A 13,220-nucleotide genomic window follows, 5' to 3' on the forward strand; every position below is an offset into this window, starting at 1 on the left:
GTAAATATAGAGCACCCCTAAATTCTCAGCCCAAAACTCTTTCTAGATCATGAGATGTCCCCATTTTATTTTGGAGCAGTTCATGCCCTTCATTTTTCTCTCTCGTCATTAATGATCATCATGGTGTCACAGAATCATTTGATTTCCTAAAGAGTATTCACCGATATCTGAAATTAAAGGGATGCTTCAATAATGCATTGATACATGCCCTTTGATTTCCGTTAAATCCACTAATGGTTGCTTCATTTTTCCCACGGTGAATGTAATGAGGAAATACAAACTTGAAAGTATGAAAAGGTGAAAATAATTGCATGTGAATCCACATTGGAAATGATAGACCCACCTCCATTTTTCTATTTTTCTATGAAATAACATAAAGGAAAAATATCACCCCAACAATTACACCCTTTCTAGCACGAAATTTTATTCTGATAAGTGTGTTTGGGCCTTAAAGATGTGTTGCTGCTTTTGTTGGAAAAAAGACACCTTTTTTTATGGGTTCATTAAAAAGTGATACTAAATTAGAATATCAAAGAGCACTTGAAATGGTGCTGCCAATGATTGGTTGTCACATCCAGTGATTGATGATGTCACTCATTTGACAAAATCAGATAGATTGGGTTAGGTGACCTTGTGTAGAGTATAAACTCAATAAATAACATTTTTAAACTTAAACTATCTAAATAAATCCTTGTATATTATGACACCTAAAATTATTTTCTATATGAATGTAACATTAGAAAACTCTATAAAATACCAGAAATATGGAAAATTCAGGATATTTTAAAAAATTCCTCAAAATATTTAAATAATTCCAAAATTTGTATTCTGACTTAAAATTATGTAACAATACCATAAAATTGGGAAAATTTATAAATTCCTTCAGAAATATGCTTAATCATTTTAAGCTTCAATAACATACTATATGATAAATTAAATGAAAAAAAAACACAAAAGATATGTGAAATGACGACTACAAATCGCATGTTATTTGTGATTAGCAGATACCCGCCCCCCACCAAACTAAATAATTTCTTTTTTTCTTTTAGCTCCATTAGTTTCTTCTTAAGTAGACCATTCATTGCTAAATAAAACAAGATGTATGAAGTGTTTAAAATATCAATCAAATTTTAGCATGAATACTCCCTACAACAGTTTAGGCACTAGCCTTTTCAGGACTGTGAGGAGCAACCACTCTTGATCTTGGAAGAGCTGGTGGTCATTTTAGCCCATCCCAGACCTGATATAGAGAAAGATTTTGCACCAGATATTTTTATATATGACTGAAATAATATCCGGTTCTCTGATAACAGTATAGATTTCCACAATACAAATATCCAATAGCGTCATTTGTCCTCATATCGACATCTCGTATGCATCTCTGAGGATGGATGATAAAACCAGATATCAGTGTTGGATATCCAACATGATATCTGGATATCGTATTACTAAGTTACCAAATATTTAATAAAAAATTACATATTACGTGAGTTGTTACTGGGTCGTGAGAATTGAGAACGGTGTGAGCTTTGGAAAAGTGAGACGGAGAGAGCTTAGATGGAGGAGAATAACCAGATATCGCTCATGGTGGCTTCTGGCAGTGAAGGAAATGTCATTCGAAAATATCCTTCTCCTCCTTCCTTTCCTTCTCCTTCTCCTCCTTATTTTCCTTCTTCTCCTTCATCTCTGTCTCCTCTTACAGTTGTCCTCCTCATTCAGTTCTCCTCCTTATCCTCCTCTTCCTCTAGTTGTCTCCATCCTCCAGTTATATCCCTTGTCTTTCTCTGTCTCATTCTTATTTTTCTTCTCCTCTTCTTCATGTCCTCCTTCCTCCTTCCTTGTCCTCCTCCAGGAGGTTTTCCTTACGATATCTGTATATGATATCCGTTATCTGGAAAAGCCTGAAACCTGTCCGATAATGATATTGGATATCGATATCGGATATCGATAGCAGATAACGGTTTTAAGGCTGAAAACGGATGACAGTTTTAGGGCTGAAAATGGATAACGATAATGGATATCGTTACACAGATAACGATATCAGATAACGAAATCAGATAACAAAATCCGATATCCTTAAGTTTAAGGATATCGATTACACAATGAAAAAGTTTTCGACAACCGATTACGTTGTCTCTCTCTCTCTACCTCTCTCAGTCTCTCGCTCTCCTTCCAGCTCTCTCCCTCACCCTCTTGCTCTCTCATTCTCTCTTCCACTCTCTCTTTCTCTCACATTCTCTCTTCCGCTATCGCTCTCTCTCCCTCAATCCCTCTCTTGCATTCTCTCTCTCACTATCAATCTCTCTCCCTCTCTCACTATCTCTTGTCAAAGCACAAAATGATGATGACGCCAAATCTCCACAACATGACAAAGCACATAATGCTGATGATGCCAAGTATCAGCATCTAGCAGCCAACACGTCCACTCTCAATCTAGCAGCTTCTAAGATCTTGCATCTTCCCAAAGCTTAGTCGGCTAAACCAGAGTTAGCTAACCATGGTTAAGCCTCAAGTCCGTTGTCTTCTTGGGTCTATAAATAGGACCACTTATATATCATTTAACTCACTTTGAAGTACATACTAAATATCTTCTTGTTCATCTTACTTTTGTTCTTCTTCACGTCGTGAATCAATCTCCTACTTCTATATTCTTGTTGATCGCCTTGTCTCAACATGGTATCAGAGCCAAAGCCTTCAAAGGACATGACTAAAGAACTCCTTTGAAGTGAAGAATTGTTTGAAGCATCATCTCAAGATGCATCGTCAATGGCTTGGAAACAAATTCATGGCTTGAAAGCTCCAGTAAGGATTCCAGCAGCCATGGTAACCCCAATCAAGCTTACTAAAGAAAACTATGTCATCTGGAAGGCTCAGGTAATACCAACACTCAAATCTCATCAGTTAATGTCTCACATTACCAAATAACCTCTGCTGAAGATGCATGATCCTGAGGATGAGTGGCGGTATTATGATCAACATGTTCTAGCATTTCTGCTTTCATCCATCAATGAAATCCATAATAGGGTGACCTACAGAAGCTCAATCAGCTAAAGTTGCATGGGATATTTCGGCAGAAGATTTTGCCTCTTTTGTAGAAACTAGAGTTCAAGAACTGCTTAGCAAACTCCATACCCATATCAAGGGCAGTGTAATGCTAGAAGAATATGTCTCACATTTTCGTTCTCTTAGTAGTGCGATCACGGCATCCGGCGAACGCATAGACCAATATACAAAGGTGTGTGCTCTTCTTCGAGGCCTATGACCTCAATATACACCTGTTATCACCATAGTATGAGCCACACCACTTCCTATGTTGTTAGAAATGGTGCTCTCCCATCTCTATGACCATGATGCAATGCTTAATTGCCATCAATCTGTCGAAGTTCATCTGAGTTTCCCGTTGTGGACAATCAAGTTCAATCGAGACCAACAACTGGCAATCCGGGAAAAGGTAAGCATAACAATCATAATCGCAAGCGTGGTGATTTTAACAGGAACAACAGGCATGGTTCAGGGCGAGCCGGACATCAGCAAACAGGAAGGCCTCCACTGAAATGTCACATATCTTCGCGAACAGGGCATCGGGCAGTGGAATGCTACGATCGATTCAATCAAATGTTTGTCCCACAAGACCCCTCAGCTAATCAAGCAACATTCTCAGATACTCAAAGCACCTATAGTCGCTTGTCTTCTCATTTTGTCTCTCCGTCTCACCCATCACCACAAGCATGTAGCACCACATCATCAACTGTCAATTCCACTAATTGGTATCCCAATAGTGGGGCCACCCATCATGTCGCCATCGATCCTAACCTACTTATTGATCCACAAGTCTACTCTGGCCACAACAAACTCTACATAGGCAACGGTTCAGGTTTGTCTATTCACTCTACAGGTCACACCACTCTTCAAACTTCTTCACAAAATTTAACACTCAAAAAACATTTTGCATGTTCCAACAATTAACTGAAATCTTTTATTTGTTTGGCAATTTACATCCGACAATCATGTCTTTTTTGAGTTTCATCCTACTCACTGCCTTGTTAAGGATAGTTCTAACGGATAGGTGCTACTCAAGGGCAACATTGAGGCAGGCATGTAAAACCTCGACATACAAAACCGTCCTGCTGCAGATCTCGGTGAATGATGCTCCCAACACCTGGCATCATTGGCTTGGTCATCCCTCCTTTCTAATTCTACAACAAACCACCAAATGGTTTGGCTTACCTTCTACTCATCATCCAAAAGCTATGTCTGTACGCCATGTGCTCTCTCCAAAACTCACACGCTCCCTTTTTTCTCTACTCAAACTCAATACCATAAGCACTTCAGCTCATTCACCCTGACTTATGGGGTCCTGCGCCATTCCGCTCTCATATAAATTTTTTATATTATGTTATCTTTATATATAACCATACTAATTTTACCTGGTTTCTTCTGTTAAAATCCAAAAGTGATGTGTTGGCCACCTTTTTTTGTTTTCAATCCTTCGTTGAAAGACAGTTTTCATCCAAAATCCTCACTTTTCAATATGATTGGGGCGGTGAATTTCATGCTCTTCACACGCATCTTCAACAATGTGGCATCCACCATCAAGTCTTAGCAAAATGAGACGGTTGAGAGGAAATACAAACACATCATCGAAACAATGCTTACTCTCCTCAACCTAGTCTCTCCACCACACCAATATTGGGACAAAACTGCAGCTATCACAACCTACTTAATCAACCATCTGGCCCCGTCTCTTCTGGCTCACAAGTCTCCCTTCGAGCGACTCTTCAAACGTATGCCTGACTTCAACTTTCTGAAAACTTTCAGTTTTCTTTGTTTTCCCAACTTACGCGCTTATGCAGCGAACAAGCTTTCACCACGATCCGATCGTTGTGTCTTCATTGGATACAACCCTCTTCATTGTGGGCGCCGCTGTCTTTCTCTTACCTCTGTTAGAATTTTTATCTCTCGTGATGTCCACTTTGATGAACATTCTTACCTGTTTCAACATCTCTCTTCCTTGAAGGCACGTCCACGATATTCTGTTGACCCAACAGGCATTCTCGAGCCTTCACCCTCTCTTGCCATGCCTCTCCCACTCTCTACCACTCCACAACAGCCTCCTATGTCTTCACCACCTACCTCACTCCCATCATCAGCTCATACTTGAACGACCTCCGCCAACACTCCTTCCCTCTCATCGCCTTCTTGTGCTCACTCCTCAACTTCCTTCTCACCACCCTCATCTCTATCGAATCACCCTCTCCAATCCCTCCATGACATCTATGCTCAAACAGAGCCTATCAATCCCAATCACTGCTCTCCTCTCTGCTTCAATGTGTCCTCAGTTCCCACAAAACCCACATCCTACCATGTAGCAGCTCAACATCTCCCCTAGCGACAAGCAATGCTTGACGAATATGAGGCGCTTCTCCGCAATGGCACCTGGGTTCTCGTCCCTCCACAACCATCCACTCACATGTTGGGTTGCAAATGGGTCTATTGTCTTAAGCTAAATCCCAACGGCTCTCCTCAATGCTATAAAGCTCGCTTGGTAGCTCAAGGCTGTCGCCAAGTCCACGGTGTTGACTTCTCTGACACCTTCAACCCAGCGGTCAAAATAACATCCATTCGAATTCTCCTTGCCACCGTAGTCTCTCAAGGTTGGTGTATTCATCAACTGGACGTCTTCAATGCCTTCCTTCATGGCAACCTCCAAGAAACAGTCCACATGCGTCAACCTCCAATGATGAAGGACCATCCAGTCGACCACGCCCCGATCCGTCGCCAGCCACGTCGTGAAGCCCGAGCGGACATGAAGAATCTACAATTTCACTACCAAGCTTGAGAACCGACATCGTCTTATCGCTTTACGTTGTGTATCTTTATGTTCTTTCGTTCTTTCGTTGTCTTTGGATTATCGGGAGGCCCCTCCTGCGTGAGTACTGGCCTCCCTCCTGCGTGTTTTATTTTAATTAGGTTTAAGTGTCATCTTTAGGGGGAGGAAATCCATGTTGGGCTTTCTTCTCCCCCTAAAGATCTCTCTTAAAGGGAAAGCCCACTAAGCTTTCTCCCTTAAGAGGGGCTCAACTTAGCCTCCACTACGTCCACTTCCCCTCTATAAAGAATAGAGAAGGGAGGACGCGGAGGCTAGAGGCCAGAAAAAAAAAGTCAAGGTTGAAAAGTCAGATCTCGTTGTTCACTGTTGGCAGTTATTATTTTTTTGGGTTCATCGTGCTTGTTTCTTGAAGAAGAAGAAGAAGAGGTGCATATTGTGTTGAAGAATACTCGATCGCATTCCAATTGGCAGCCGTTATATATTTTTCTGATTGTTCTTGGTTCTACTATGTTGCTGAGGATTGGAGGAAACATTGAAATCGTGGGGATAGAATTTACCTCTCCAATGATTTGCATCTCATCACCGTCAACATTTCGATCTTGCATTCACCGTAGAAGGAAAGACATCATCGAAGAAGGAATTCATTGCCAGGGAAGAAGAACCATTGCCGGAGAGGAAGATTGTGGAGTAGAAGAGGCAGAAGATCAACAGAGAAAGAAGGCCGTGTTCTCTGAATCACCTCCGCGTTGTTCCTTGCTCTGGGTGTCTCAGCAGAGAAACGTCGTTTGTTTGGAAATCTTCTCACCCCGCCAGTGAAAACAAGAGTCCTGGAAACTGATTTTGGAGTAACTAGGAGAATCTGGACCGCCCAGGAGCAATTTATTGGTTTTCTTGCACGTCTCCTCTGGAAATAGATCATCAGCGGAAGAATTGCCAGTCACCGGTGGTTTTACGGCGTTAATGATTCATCTCCGCCGGGATTTCTCCTTCATCTCTAGAACCTGGCACTCTGGCTGTGTTGGTCCATTAGGTGAATTTCTGTCTACAGACCTCAACCGTCGTTCACCAGTAATCTACCATCTGGAGGCGCTCGATCTGGGAAGGGACGTGATATCATCGGCAAATTCACCGCGAGAGCAACACAAATTAGGTGGATTAAATAGCCATCTTGTCCCTGGACTGAAACTTATTGATCGAACATTGTTTTCGGTTCGACAACCATCCGACGTCTTAGCCAATTGTCGACACCATCGTTATTGACTCCTCAAGAGGCTGCCGGTCGACGACCTGCGACTGCATTCTCCCAGCTAACTCCGCGATTGGGAAGGATATTACTAAGTCAATTTAGGCATTTCTGTTCCGTCATTTGAATTCTTCAGTTGAGCTCGTCACTCTGCCTCGGCTACCCATCCGGGCTGAATTGGCATCGGGACTCTTGCTGCTCACGTGGAAATCCTGTCATAGCGCCAAATCGACAGGTCACATTCATCTCTTCCCTCTCCTTTTTTTTACAGTGATTATTTATCTCTTCTAGTGTCAAATTCTCGATTGCTCGTCGCCGTAAGTGCGTCTAAACTTAAATTCTAGGAATTAGCCACTTATATGTGTTAGGGATTTTATTGACGGTAACGGTTTTGATTGTCTACGTTGACGGTGTCGACGCTCTTGGACAAGAAGTCGTTCCCCACTGCGTCGTCTTTTTGAATCGTTTACATTGAACATTGGGATTCTGATTAAGACGAAACCTGTTGCGTGTCGTATAGTTGATATGTGCCTCGGATCATTCGGCGATCTACGTACTTCCAGTTATTCTTTTCTCGGATCACCTTGTTATTCCATGTCATTAACTGAGTATTTAGTGTTGGTCATCTTGACGTGACATGAGATCTCAGCTTTGATCATCGTGTTACACCATCCAAGTTTTACTCATCGTCAATTTCCTTCTCACGTTTGTCTGCTTCAAAAATCTCTATATGGGTTGAAGTAAGCCCCTCAGGCATGGTTTATGAAGTAATCAACTTATCTTCTTCATCTCAGATTTACTGGCTCTCAAACTGACTTGTCTCTATTTTTTTTTCAATTACCCCTACTTCTCTCCTCTACCTTCTTATTTATGTCAAGGACTTCTTGGTCATCGGCTTGGATCACCAGGGGGTAACCACTCTTCTCCCTGCACTTCTTAAAGCTTTTGCTATTCGTGATCTTGTACCGGCCCGTCATTTCTTGGGTATTCAGCTTCCTCCTCATCCTTAAGGCCTGGTTCTTTCTTAGTCTCACTATTTCTCCAACATTCTTCGCCGTGCCAACATGACCAATTGCAAACCAACTGTCACCCCCGGTCCGCTTTCTTCGTACGAATCATCTATCAACTCCTGTGATCCCATTCTTTATCAAAAAATTGTTGGACCACTACAGTATCTTACCCTCACTCACCCAGACATATGTTATGTTGTCCACAAAGCGTGCCAATACATGCATGATCCTTGGTCTGGACACTAGAAGGTGTCCAATATCTTCTTCGCTATCTCAACAGTACTATCAATCTTGGGATTATCTACTATAAACAGTCTAACTCTCTCTTGAGCATTTTTAGTGATTTAGATTGGGCCGGCGACTCTGGCAACAGGGAATCCACTAGCTGTTACCTCATTTACCTTGGCAAAAATCTAATATGCTGGAACTCTAAAAAGCTTATAACTGTCTCCCAATCAAGCATTGAACAGAATATAAGTCAATGGCAAATGCAACATCAGAATTTATCTGGATTAAATCTCTCATGCAGGAATTGCGAATTCCAATGATCCAAACACTGATTCTCTGGCGCAACAATCTTGGCGCAATCCCTCATGTAGAATCTAGTTATTCATGCCAGAATGAAACATGTGGAAATTGACTCCTACATTGTTCGCGAATGGGTCGCCAACAATAAACTCCAAGTCATGTTCACCTCCAGCAGCAATCAGCATGCGTACATCCTTAAGAAAAGTTTGCCCAAGCAACCATTTCTTCGAATTTGTCAATAGCTCAATCTCGTCCAATTGATGATCTTGCAGGGGCATGCCAAAGCACACAATAATAATGACGCCAAATCTCTACAACATGACAAAGCACATAATTATGATAACGCCAAGTTTCAGCATCAAGCAGCCAACACGTCCACTAGCAATCGAGTAAACCCTGGTTAAGCCTCAAGTCAGTTGTCTTCTTGGATCTATAAATAGGACCACATGTATCATTTAACTCATGCTCTGAAGTACACTCTAAAGATCTTCTTGTTCATCTTACTTCTGTTCTTCTTCTCTTCATGAATCAATCTCCTACTTCTATATTCTCGTTGATCCCCTTGTCTCATCATTGCTCTCTCTGTCTGTCTCTCTCTCTCTCTCTCTCTCTATCTGTCTCTCTCTCTCTCTCTCTCTCTGTCTGTCTATCTGTCTCTCTCTCTCTCTCTCTCTCTCTCTCTCTCTCTCTCTCTCTCTCTCTCTCTCTCTCTCTCTCTCTCTCTCTCTCTCTCTCTCTCTCTCTCTCTCTCTCTCTCTCTCTCTCTCTCTCTCTCTCTCTCTCTCTCTCTCTCTCTCTCTCTCTCTCTCTCCCCTTCTCCCTTCCACTCTCTTTCCCTTTCTCTCTGGCTCTACTCCCCCAATCTCTGTCTCTCTTGCTCTCTCTCCTTCCCGCCCTCTTTGCCTCTGCTCCCCAATCTCTCTCTCTCTCCTTCTGGCTCTCTTTGCCTCTCTCTCTTGCTCTATTCCCCCAATCTCTCTCTCTCTCTCTCTCCTGCTCCTCTCTCTCTCTCTCTCTCTCTCTCCTCTGTCTTTCTCAAAGTTTCGCTCGTTCTCCCGATTTCTTCCTCTCTCGTCGCGAGAGGCAGAGAGAGCGGAAGTTAGAATTTTAGAGAATGTAGCTTCTCTCGCAGCAGTAACCAGAACAGGGGTAGAAGAAAAGGAGAAGGGGAGAGACAAAGAGAGTAGTTGGAATTGTTGATCTTCAATCCATCGAATTGTAAGTTTAACAATCGGTTCTTATTTATATTATGAAATAGTAGCCGTTGTATATTCGGCTTCTTTGTTTTAATCATAGCCATTATAACGGAATATAACGGCTATATTAAAACCAATCCTGACCATTGGATTTTCCCTAACTACGTTTAATCCTAACGGCTATATTTAATCCTAAGTATATTTAATCCTAGCCATCTATGTTTAAACTTATATTTAATCCTATTCACTAGTTTCTCTAACGAGTATAGGGGTACATGGCTTCATTATACTAGGCTAGTCTTTATGTTTAATCCTATTTATCCATACCTGTTCATCTGAAGACTTTGACTCGCCTTGAGAGGGACTAGGAATAATAACGGAGTTGGAAACTCCATTATTAAGAATAAGTAATAACGAATATTAATATGTTATATAAGTATCTCTTGTATCTCTATCGCGAGAGCACCCCAGTATCTCTATCCCGAGAGTCTCGCGATAGAGAGACATAGAGCCTTATTCCATATGCGAATACTAGTATGCTATAATAACGAATATTAGTATGTTATATATATAACTAATATTATTCATTATCCGATATCCGTTCACGATATCGGATATTGAAACAGAAGAATCTCCAAAATTCCGTTTTTCTTTTTGATATCCGATAACGGATACCGGATATTGAATATGAAATCATCGATGACGAATGAAAGCAAAACAAAACAACTTCCAATGTCGTTATCCGACATCCATTTTCGTATTCGTTCTTTGAACGGTAGTACCTTATGAAAATAAACAACAAGGATTGACAGAAGGATGAAGAAACAAGAAGATAGATAAATCAATCTTATTTCCACACTCAAAACAAGTACATGCTCAGATTATTTATAGTGCTACAAAAGGTTGAAACTGGAAATGCTTTGTTCTAGGAAATTTTAGATCTTTAACTGAAAGCTTTTGTTTTGGTTACCGTTGTTTACAGTGCATCGTTCGCAATGTTTATGTCTAAGTTTAGATATCTATTTTTCTATTACGTGGGGTATGAGGCTGTTTCTCATTCCTTATATTATTAAGTGAGTTGTGATTGGTTACTTCTTTAACGTTTCTTATTTCCTATTCTTGAAATGGGGTACCTGTTGAAACTGGAAATGCTTTGTCTCATTAAGTCCATTTCTATTGGTTAGATATTTCACTTAAGTTGACTCAAATAGGCTCTGAGTCCAAAGCGTTTGTTTTGACTCAGATAGGCTCTGAGTCCTGAAGACGTTGTTGTGGTCAAAACTGTTGAATATTTTGACCCCTACATTAGAGCGGTTACTTCCCAAACGGTTACTTTCTATTCTTTCAAGAAAGCAGTTACCCTTTTTCAAACGTGGAAAGCTTCTAAAGCAGGCAGTTACGATCTGTCCACGTTCATACAGCTGTCCCTAACAAACGGGGCAGTTACGGATGATGGAGGTTACAATTTCCTCATTTTGGAGGCCTATAAATCACGGACAAGGAGGCCCTTTACATATTGAAGTCATTTCCTTCTTTCCCTATCATCTTGTGTGTCTTCTCTATCTTTGTATCAACTTCTTTTGAGATTAGTGGAAGTTATTTTGTGTTTGTGAAGATCCTCTTTGTCTCTGTTCGAATTCGCTTCCGTCTACCTTCATCGCAACTCTCCTGTTCTTTTCGTAACAAAGTGGTATCAGAGCCACGTTGCAGAAGGTTCTCATGGCGTCGACAAAGGTGGAACTTCCATTGCTTGATAGGAAGACAAATTTTTCAATTTGGCAAATCAAGATGAGAGGTATTTTGACTCAACTTGATCTAGAAGATGCTTTGATTGACCCCATGCCCGATTCTTGGGATGAGGACAAGAAGAAACGGATCAATCGTAAGGCCCTTACTCAGATCCAGTTGCATCTGTCTAATGATATATTGCGGGATGTTCAGAAGGAGACTGAAGCCCACAAGTTATGGTCACGACTCGAAGAAATTTGCATGGCTAAAACCGTCACCCGGCGGAATCTCGCCAAACAACGATTGTTTGGATTGCGTATGATGGAAGGTACTTCTCTGGAATCTCATTTAGCCAATTTTAAGGATATTATGGCAGAATTGGATGCGCTTGATGCAAACACTCTTGTTGAAGAGGATCTTTGCTCGTTACTTCTTATGTCGCTGCCACCATCCTTTTCGGGCTTTCGAGATATTTTATTTTATGGTTCTAAGGGTTTATCTTTGGAGACCATCTATGAAGACCTTTCATCTAAGGAAAACATGAGCAAATTTTCTGAAGCGGCCACGCCATCTCAAGGTGAGGCCCTTGCTGTTCGAGGCCCTAATACTGAGAAGAAAAAGAAGAATACTTCCAGAAGCCGTTCTCAGTCTCGTCATCCTGACAAGACTTGTAACTATTGCAAGAAACCTGGTCATATCAAGAGCGAATGCTACAAGCTTCAGAACAAGATGAAAAGAGAAGCATCTGTTTCAGATCAGCCATCTATAACGAATCAACCCGAAGCAAATGTTACTCACCATCATGATTCGGGGGAGATTCTTGCTATCGTTGATTCTGAATCAAAATCATTGAGAGAATGGATTTTGGATTCTGCTTGTAGTTTTCATGTTTGTTATAATCGTGAAGAATTTAGTTCTTTTTCATCCATGGCCAGCGGAGTTGTTCTAATGGGAAATGACTCACCTTGCAATGTTAAAGGAATCGGGAATGTTTCATTCAAGATGTTTGACGGCAAAATTCGTACTCTAAGCAATGTTAGGTATGTCCCTGACCTAAAGAGAAATCTTATCTCTCTTAGTTTGCTGGAATCTCAGGGGTACCGATTTGCTGGAGAAAATGGTGTACTCAAAGTGAGCAAAGGCTCATTAGTCATTATAAAGGGCCATCGAGGAGCAGCAAATATGTATTTCCTTGAAGGAAATTCAGTTATTGGTGGTGCTGTTGTTGTGAAATCAACACAATCCTCTGAGGATATTTCAAAGTTATGGCATATGCGTCTTGGTCATATGAGTGAGCAAGGAATGGAAGAATTATGTAAAGAGGACTACTTGACGGTATGAATTCTAGCAACCTAGAATTTTGTGAACATTGTTTGTTTGGAAAACATGTTCGTTTTAGTTTTCCAGTGGGCCAACATAAAACTACTGGACCTCTTGATTATGTTCATTCAGATATTTGGGGACCGTCAAGTACCCCATCCCATGGAGGAGCTTCATATATGTTGACATTTATTGATGATCATTCTAGAAAGGTATGGGCTTATTTCTTGAAGAATAAATCTGAGGCATTTGAGTGTTTTAAAGAATGGAAAATTATGGTGGAGAAGCAAACTAGTCGGTCTGTTAAAGTTCTTCGAACTGATAATGGGATGGAATTCTGCTCAAAGTTATTTCAGGATTTCTGC

This window comes from Wolffia australiana, chromosome 7 (assembly GCF_029677425.1).
Source record: "Wolffia australiana isolate 7733 chromosome 7, ASM2967742v1".
Lineage (NCBI taxonomy): Eukaryota > Viridiplantae > Streptophyta > Magnoliopsida > Alismatales > Araceae > Wolffia > Wolffia australiana.